At 32.1% G+C, this 9,335-nt stretch overlaps 1 long non-coding RNA gene across 1 annotated transcript in view; it reads left to right on the forward strand.

Moving 5' to 3' along the window:
* LOC139426246 (uncharacterized) overlaps positions 1–8,990 on the forward strand; it is a 15,717-nt gene extending 6,727 nt beyond the window's left edge. The window contains exon 4 of the long non-coding RNA XR_011637480.1: positions 8,863–8,990. This is a non-coding gene — a long non-coding RNA (uncharacterized lncRNA). The remainder of the gene's footprint in view (positions 1–8,862) is intronic.
* The last annotated feature ends 345 nt before the right edge of the window (positions 8,991–9,335 follow it).

A 9,335-nucleotide genomic window follows, 5' to 3' on the forward strand; every position in this document is an offset into this window, starting at 1 on the left:
AAGAGCAATGGCTCTCACTTCCTATTGAACTGATAGACCGCATAATTGAAAGCATCACACATCGCTGTTTGTGCTGTATTGCTTCTAGAGGCAATCATATTCCATATTAAAGGTACTTTTTCTATTGCAAACCGATACTTCCAATTTGTTTATTTTATACATGTGCTAATTTCTATACTACTATTAATGTCTGATAATTTCTTTTTATGTTGTTTAATACCTTACTATGTGTTGTATATTGTGGGTAAGTTTCATAAAATTCCATGTGTAATTTCTTGAGTTATCGCGATTTTTGTGAATTTTCCTTAATTTATGATAACCAGTGTATATTGATATTTCAATAACATCAAATATTAATGCTTCTAACACCAGTATTCTAAATTTTATTTAATTATCTATTAATATTTTAAATGCAAATATTTTTAAAAAAATGCAAAACTTTTTTTAAATTTCTTAAATTATATTTAATTAATATTTTTTTGATAAGTTATGTAAACATAAATTCAGCATAAAAGATATTAATTTAAAATATCTCTAGCATTTTATCTTCGAGAAATTTTTAGTAACGAAGATTATTATTTTTTATTTTCACTTTTATTAATGGTGAGTAACTAAATCATGAGTAACTAAAAAATCAATACTAACTTAGACTTGATTTATTGACCTTTTTTGTTCAATATTTGTTTAAAAAAAATTTTTTTTTTTTTTACATCTTTCATTTTTCCTCTTTAGTTTGATAATAACTACTCTACTTTTTTTTTTTTTTCATTATCAAAGAAATCGACATGGAGTAATTACAAAAAAATTAGTTGTTTCATTTTTAAAAACGCAAAACACAAAGTAACTATCTGTACCACTTTCTAAGCAGGAATACGCACAGTTAATTAATTAGCTGTAAGTCTATGCAATATTTTCTAAATTAAAAAAAATTTTTTTTTTATTAACTTTAGAACAGTATCCATTAAATTATAATCTAATTGTTCAAATAACGTACAATTAAATTTACAAACTGTAGAGCCTTACCATTTTTGAGAAGAATCGATTGTCATATAAACTAAGCTGTATATTTTTTAAATGAATAAATTTTATTTAGAATAAACTTGCAAAGTTGTAGCTAATTCCAGTTTGTTTGTTTTTTAAATGGCATTTATAAATTTACATAAAATTTTTATTTTAAAATTGATATAAAAATAATTTTATTAATAAATTAGCAATATATTTAATAGTTTAAAAAGTTTTTTTGAATGTCTTTTTACTGTATACAATGAGTGAGCAATTTTCTCATTAAATATGTGATTTATAACACACACTCTTGTTTACGGAATAAGTTTTTTCAATTAAATTTTCAATTTGTTTTTATATTTATATCAAATAAAGATCTCCAATAAATTGTTTCACACTAATATTTTCTATATATGTTATAAAGATAATTTTTATAAACCAAGAAATTACCACACATTTTTGGAAGGTTTTACATACTTCAGACATATTTTTGAAAACGGCTCAATTGCTCTCGGTGATGAAAATAAGTATATATGGTAAACGAGAGTATAATTGAGCGATGGTAAGGGAAAAATATTTCTCCCTTTCAAGTTGTTTTCCTGGAGAAAAGGATTCCGTCCCCTATATAAAATCCCTCTATGGAAATAGAACCCCCCCCCCCTTACAAACGGACCCTCGGTGCCACTGGTGCACATCATTGATAATGTTTTAGGTTAGAATAGGGTTAGGTGAAAAGTAGGAGACACCATTTCAATGTGTTACTGACGTCTTTATGTCCATTTTTTTTTTAAAAGTTTATCGTTATGAGAATTGGTTTTCTATTCTTAAAATTTGTTATTATTTTTTTTTATATTCAGAAGAAAAATCTACACTATTTATGGAAAAAAATTAAGTTATCATTGATTAGAAAAAAAATTCGTGAAATCAAGTTTTTTTTTTAACATTGAGTGTACAGGCAATTTGAAGGGATTTCTTTTCTTCTTCGAGATATCGAAAAATTCGTGAAATCGAGGATTAAGAGCATAAGGAGATTTATAATGCTATTCAATTCGAATAAAGATTTTACAAATGTAGGTTTGAAATCAATTCCTATATTTATTAGACTAAAGCTAGCTAAAAATAATTTAAAATATATGCTCATAATTTATGTTTAATAATTCTTATTGCACTAACTTGATGTTTTTATCAAAACCTTTTTTTTCCGCATTTACATGAAATCCATAATTTTAAAATTTAAAAAAAATACTATGCAAAAGCGTAAAAAATATTTTAAACTAATGAACAAAACTAAAAGATAAAGAAAAAACGTGTTATTATTAAAAGAACATGGATGACGCTATTTTATTTTCGGCTGAAAACGTTTTCATTTGACTTAAAAATATGAAAAACAAATCAGAGCGGATTTATGATTGATTTACAATTTGTAAACAAATTACGGAGAAATCATATTGTGAAAGAGCTACAAAAAGACGTCACAGAAGGCGTTGCCGAGAACTCCAAAACCCGCATTTGGGGCTACACGAAAGACAACACCCCTGGAAAAAACCTACTCAAACAAGTGAAAAAATTCAACCTGACGGTCTACGCACCAGCAGATCCGACCTACATGCCCATGAGTGTTCATCACACGCACGATATTCTTCATATACTTATTACGAATTCGAACAACCCCTTCACTATCAATACTGTGTTCGCACTCAGCAGCGACCATCTACCCATCCTTGTCACTGCAAATTTCAAAAAACAGGATAAAACTAGGACAAAAACCAATACTGAATGGCTCTCGTACACTAACTGCCTCCAAAAAAGAACAAACCAGGCAAATAATCTAAGCTCAGAAACGGATATAGAATATGAGATAACTCATCTTACAAGGGCATTCAAGATGCCTACGGAGATTCATCTTATAAAGTTGATATTCCAAATGACTACTACAAGCTCCCGTTTTACATTAAATACCTCATCAAGATCTACACTATCTTAATAGTGAAGGGGTTGTTCGAAACCCCTTCAAACAAACTTAGAAAATCTTTCCAAAGGACAAGAGATCCTAGCACCAAAGCTCAAGTAAACAGCTATACCAAACTGATCAAAAAAGAGATCTTGGAATTTAAAAAGGAGTCCTGGGATGAGTTAGTTAGTTATTTAGTGTTTTTGGAGCAAGAGCCAGAAATGGCTATACCGCACCATGAACTTGGTCTAAAAAACGAGTGCTTTGTGAGTCCTGGGATGAAAAGATTGAGAGCCTCTCAGCACAGGACAAAACTGCCTGGACTATGGCTCGGGCTCTCAAAAGACCCAAAGCAACGAATATGCCTCTCCTTGGCCCTAGTGGTAAAACCTATTCGGACATTGACAAAAGCGAAATCTTTGCAGACACAATTTTCCATTAATAAGATACCCAGAAATATTAATACTGAGGCAAATATACTGGATACTTATAATAATTATATCACTACGCAAACCCCAAACAAAGACATTGAGCTGATCACAACAGAAGAACTGTATAAGATCATTGATAAATTTCATAACAATAAAGCAACGGGGATGGACAAAAACAACAACGTTATGATCAAATTCCTACCTCCAAACATTATTGAACAACTCAACTCCTGCCTCGAAAAGTGCTACTTCCCAATCCAATGGAAACAAGCTCAAATTGTGCTTTTCCCCAAACAAGGGAAAAACATCCTTATGCCCGATAGCTATAGGCCGATAAGTCTCCTCAAGGCATTCTCAAAATTTTTTGAAAGGACTATCCTAAACCGACTGAAACCCCATCTCACCTTCCTACCCGATGAACAGTTCGGGTTTCGAGATAATCTCTCAACGATTTAACAGCTGGTCACGATAGTTGAGGAGGTATCCAAGAGTTTTTACAAAAAAGAGACTATTGCTCTTCTGACTTTGGACGTGGCCAAAGCTTTTGACCGCGTTTGGCATCAGGGACTTATCTACAAACTGATAAACCACGATATCCCAAAGGACCTGATCTTATTAATTAACAATTACTTAAGCAACAGGGTATTCCACACCAAAGTTAATGACACCAAACCAAAGTTAACTGTTCTTCCTAATTTTTTGTATTACATCCCCCACTGAATTTAGCTCTAGCTGCATACACTACTACCCCACTCAGATGAATGAGTTAGGACCCCTGACGGGACCGAAACTTAGGTAACCAATTCATATAGGCATAGACATAGGCGTTGCCGAGAGCTCCAATCAACGCTCTCAAACTCTTTCTTCTCTACCTGTAGATGTTAAAGGTTGGTTACATGCTACAATTAAGCAGAGACCACTGGCCAGTCTGGATCACCACCACACTTGAAACCAAAGAAAATAACACATTCAAAAAGAAAGTAGACTGGATTTTATTTCACAATATCCTACATCTCTCCAATAGTAATGAAGATGATACTATTCTTAACAACCAAATGATATAGATCATGCAATTTTATTTTTTTTATGACCGCCGTTGAACAGTCGACCCAATTTTTGGGTTTACGACTACTAATGTTCAAATCCGTAGACTTGTAATTTTGAACCAATCCAGAAGACAAGGAAACTCCTGGATCGGTACCCCCAAAGGTATTGATTTGTTATGGGAAGATGGAGGACTTTGAGACTCGACAGATTTAACGGGCATCAGTCAAGATCATGCAATTGAGGATATAACTAACTCACTATCAAAGGCCCTTAAAGAGGCCACTGAAATTTTTTCAGCAAACCTTAATAACTTTAAACTTCCAAGCCATATTAGAAATATAATAAAGGAGAAAAATTAAATAAAGAAGAGATTTCAACAGAACCGTAATCCCGAACTTAAAAAATAAGTAAGATGAATAAAGAAATTAAAAAAATATGCAATAATCACAGAAATAAAGAATGGGATGAGAAACTAAATACTACTGATAATTCCATATGGAAAATGATCAAATCACTTAGAAGAACACCGAGTAGCAAAATGCACTTAAAAGGGCCAGATGGCACGGTATACACAATAGACGATAAAGCAGATGTTTACGCAACAAAGCAATTCTCAATAAATGATGACAACAATGACCCAAACAGTGATAAAATTATCTTGGACAAATATAATGAAATCATCAATAAACAGCATAATAATGTAAACAATATTAACCCGACCACAGAAGACGAGGTCACCTCTGTCATCAAAACCCTCTCCAATAGAAAAGCGCCTGGACACGATAACGTTACAAACTATATGATCAAAAATCTCCCAAGGAATAAAATGAACCAACTTGTTAACATCTTCAACTCCTGTATTAATGCACTATATTTTCCCACCAACTGGAAAAATTCTGATGTTATCCTATTTGCAAAACCCGGCCAAAACAGCATCAAATCCCGAGAACCATAGACCAATTAGTCTACTCTCATCTATCTCAAAAATATTAGAAAAAATTATTCAAAATCGACTGAACAACCACACCCAAAGTATTATTCCAAATCAACAATATGGCTTTAGGAAGAACTTATCAACAACAAAACAACTGATTAACATTCTAGAATTTCTAATCCAAGCTAAATATAAACATGATACTGCTTTTCTACTTTTATTAGATGTAGCCAAGGCATTTGATCGCGTTTGGCATCAAGGCCTTATTGTCAAATTTTCACAATTAAATATTCCAATGGACTTAAATATCTTAATAAATTCATATCTTACTGATAGGAAATTCAGAATAAAAATAAACAACACGTTCTCGGACTATAGAGATATTAAAGCACGAGTGCCACAAGGAAGTATTCTTGACCCTCTGCTCTACATATTATATACAGCAGACTTCCCAGTCAATAATCAAAACAATAATGAATTTACAGCTCTTTATGCTGACGATACTGCTCTAATCACAAAATCTATAAGCAACAGACAAGCAGCTATCTATATGCAGCAAAAAATGTATGAAGTAGAAAAATGGTGTCAAATCAGCCTACACCCAGAAAAATCCCAACTCATCATTTTCAATGAAAAGAAAAAAGGTAAAACCATTCCCAATATTTTACTCTGTAACAAAATCATCAAACCAATATCACACGCCAAATACTTGGGTATGATCATTATTTCGACTCTCAACTGGAAGATGCACATCACTAACGCCATTAACAAAGCTAACGGCGCTTACTGGGCACTCCATCCAATCCTAAATGCAAATTCAACCCTTAATATTAAATGCAAAAGGACTGTTTATGTAATGGCCATTGGGCCAGTTCAAACCTACGCATGCCCTGCAATTAACACACCCTAAGCAATTCTTTAAAAAGTAAGTTAGCTAATGCTGAAGGTAGAATCCTCAGAAGAATGCTAGGAGCACCTAGATGCATCAGCTATAACAGCATCCTCACAGATCTTAAAATAACCAACATAAACGAATATATGGATAAATTAAATAAGGATTTTTATACAAAAGCCATCAACTGTACCACTAGCGATTTTAATTTACTATTGACTTTATAGAAGACAACACCAAATTCAGCCCCATCACCGCCTTTTTCAAACAACATTCAGGATAATATTCTAATTATTCATTCAATTTGATACACACATACATCTCATGCAGAGAAAACATAACAATTACTAGCTCGGAGGCACGGAGCAACCCCCCTCGGAGGGTCACGACCAAAGAGTTAGTATTTGATGTGAGCTGAGCAGCCCAGAAACGAGCGGTAATACCGGGACGCCTGGGTCAGTTCTATAACAGAGGATATACTTTTATTTTTACCTTACACTTAATTCATGATTATTATTATTTGATCTTGATAACCCCAACCCGATTTGTATATATGTATATAGCTAATTTAATCAAGTACCACTTTTATTATACCTCAATTGTTTTATATTCTCGCTTATCTTAATTATTAGTGTTTATTGATCTATTTTTGCGTTTGTAAATATCGTTCTCATTTTATTATTTTTTTTTATACTTCGTATTTGTACCCTCATGTGGGGCTACTTTGTGCAGGATTTCGCAGTTTTTGAACTTTGACATGTAAAAAAACTATGTTAATTAAAACTTTAGCAAAATTTATCGATATTATATTCGTAACTGGACTCAGAAATTTGATCAATATTGGCATTATTTGTATGTAATATTTACCAATAATAAGTCAAAACATACCTTGCACAAAGTAGCCCTCAAGTGGGGCTACTTTGTGCAGCGATAGGAATTCAGTTTAGTAATCATGGTTTTAGTAAAATATTGATATAAAATTGTTAAAAAAGTTAATTGTTGACATTTTTAAAGACAAAAACATCAAGATATGTAAAGATATTAGTTTGAAAATAATTTTCAGCGTTAAAAAACCATTTTTTTTAAAGAATTTTTTCTTAAAAAGAATGTTTATTTCAAAACATTTGAGTTTAAACAAAAGGAAACCATATACATTTTTGAACATTGAAATGGATGAAATTTCAAAAATAATAATTATTACATATTCATTAACATTTATAATATTGATAAATTTGAACATAACATGCTTGAATGAACATGACAGAACTTGCTCTTCAGTTTCTGTCAAAATCACCTGATGTCCTATAAAATATATTTTTATGTGTTAAATCGTTTGATTAATTCATTAGAAAAATCTTTGTAGAAGAAAAATAATAGTTTACCAGCACGTTTCACGTGTTTCTTGTGAATTTTATTAGAGATAGTATTTCTGTGGATTTTGTACTTCCGAGAAGCTTCTGCAATCGACATACCACCAGCAACTGCTTGCAAACATTGTTGCAGCTTTTCTAAAGTGTAATCACGGTAGTTTCTCGTTCCAGGTATTTTTTTATAACGTCTGACAATTTTTCTGTCGAAAAAAAAAACGAATGAAACTTTGCACAAAGTAGCCCCAAAGTGCATTTTTTTTCATTTTCCGTTTATTTGTTATTAATTTTCAAAATTTTTTAACGCTAACATGATATAATTGTTTATTAATATGTAAATAAAAAATTTTGCGCTTACTACAATTGTTTTATCAACGTCTTTGCATTTCACAGCTAAAGTTTCCACGCACACTTTTCGACGTCCGACGTTCTCGGAAAGTTGTTGACATTGGATAAACAAAACACACTCTGAGATTGTTTTAAAATTCAAAACTTTTTTTGTAGTAATAAAGGAGACTTCTATCTTCAAATTCCACACATTTTTAACGTGAAAAAAAACATAATGCTGAATAGCAGCACTTGAAAAGTGCCAAATTCGAATTTGCACAAAGTAGCCCCCGCTGCACAAAGTAGCCCCACTTGACGGTATTATAATTATTTTATGTTATTTTTATGATTATTTCAAACATATTCCAATACCAATTCCGACCTTTTCTCAACTTAAGATTCGCTGGCGTCAGCGTCCAATGAGATCCCGCGATTCCTAACGTGGTGGTAGGCACCGCCCCCTCCGATTTCCAATTTCATTTCCTATATCTTTACCCGCCACTATCGAATTAACATTATCGACGAATCGGTTAATGCCGCTACGCGGCAGTGTACCGAGCTGCATGTAATTTCTAACGTACATGCTACAAGATGCTCCACTAGGATCTTGATCTACGTTGCACCCAGCATTATTGTTTCAATCCCAATTCTCAAATTGTGCAACATTGAAGCGGAAATGGATCCCTTAACTTTAGTCGTTGCCCTGCATTCATTGTCAGATATCTTTAAAAAAAATGGAATACTCATCCCAAAACAGATTCTATGGACTATACTGTAAACTGATTTTATATCACTTGCTAACACTGTCATTTCTTTTTTAAGCTTTTCCTTTGTTTAGTCATGAGCTAATAAAATCTCTCTCTATATATACATATTAAACTTAACATATAATGTTTTTTATTATTTTGCAGTTGGGGTGAGAAGTGGGGAGAGAAAGGATATTTCAGGCTGATAAGAAATAAAAAAAGCCACTGTGAAATTGCTAAACATACAACGTTACCAATTCTGGCCTAAGAACCAATAAAGATTTTGATAAATATGTTATTCTTATTATTTGCATTTTTTAAACTCATTTTATTCATTTCGTATGATTTTACCTACGTACACAGTCCCTAAATTGAACGGTCGTTGAGAAAATAATTTCTTATTGGTAGCTGCAACTATGTGTTTTGTCGTTTTAATTTAAATTTGAAAAGTTAAATCTTAAATTGTTATACCCACTATGTTAAATCAACCATGCCGTTCAAACGTATGTATGTAGAATGAATTAGTTCGGCAAATATGCTTTTAAGTGTTGACGAAGTAGCTTTTCTTCTTCTTTTTATGAGCTTTTTTTTAATGTATCTAGCATTAAAAAAATAATCCCAAAACAATAGTGATAAGA

This window comes from Parasteatoda tepidariorum, chromosome 8 (genome assembly GCF_043381705.1).
Source record: "Parasteatoda tepidariorum isolate YZ-2023 chromosome 8, CAS_Ptep_4.0, whole genome shotgun sequence".
NCBI lineage: Eukaryota > Metazoa > Arthropoda > Arachnida > Araneae > Theridiidae > Parasteatoda > Parasteatoda tepidariorum.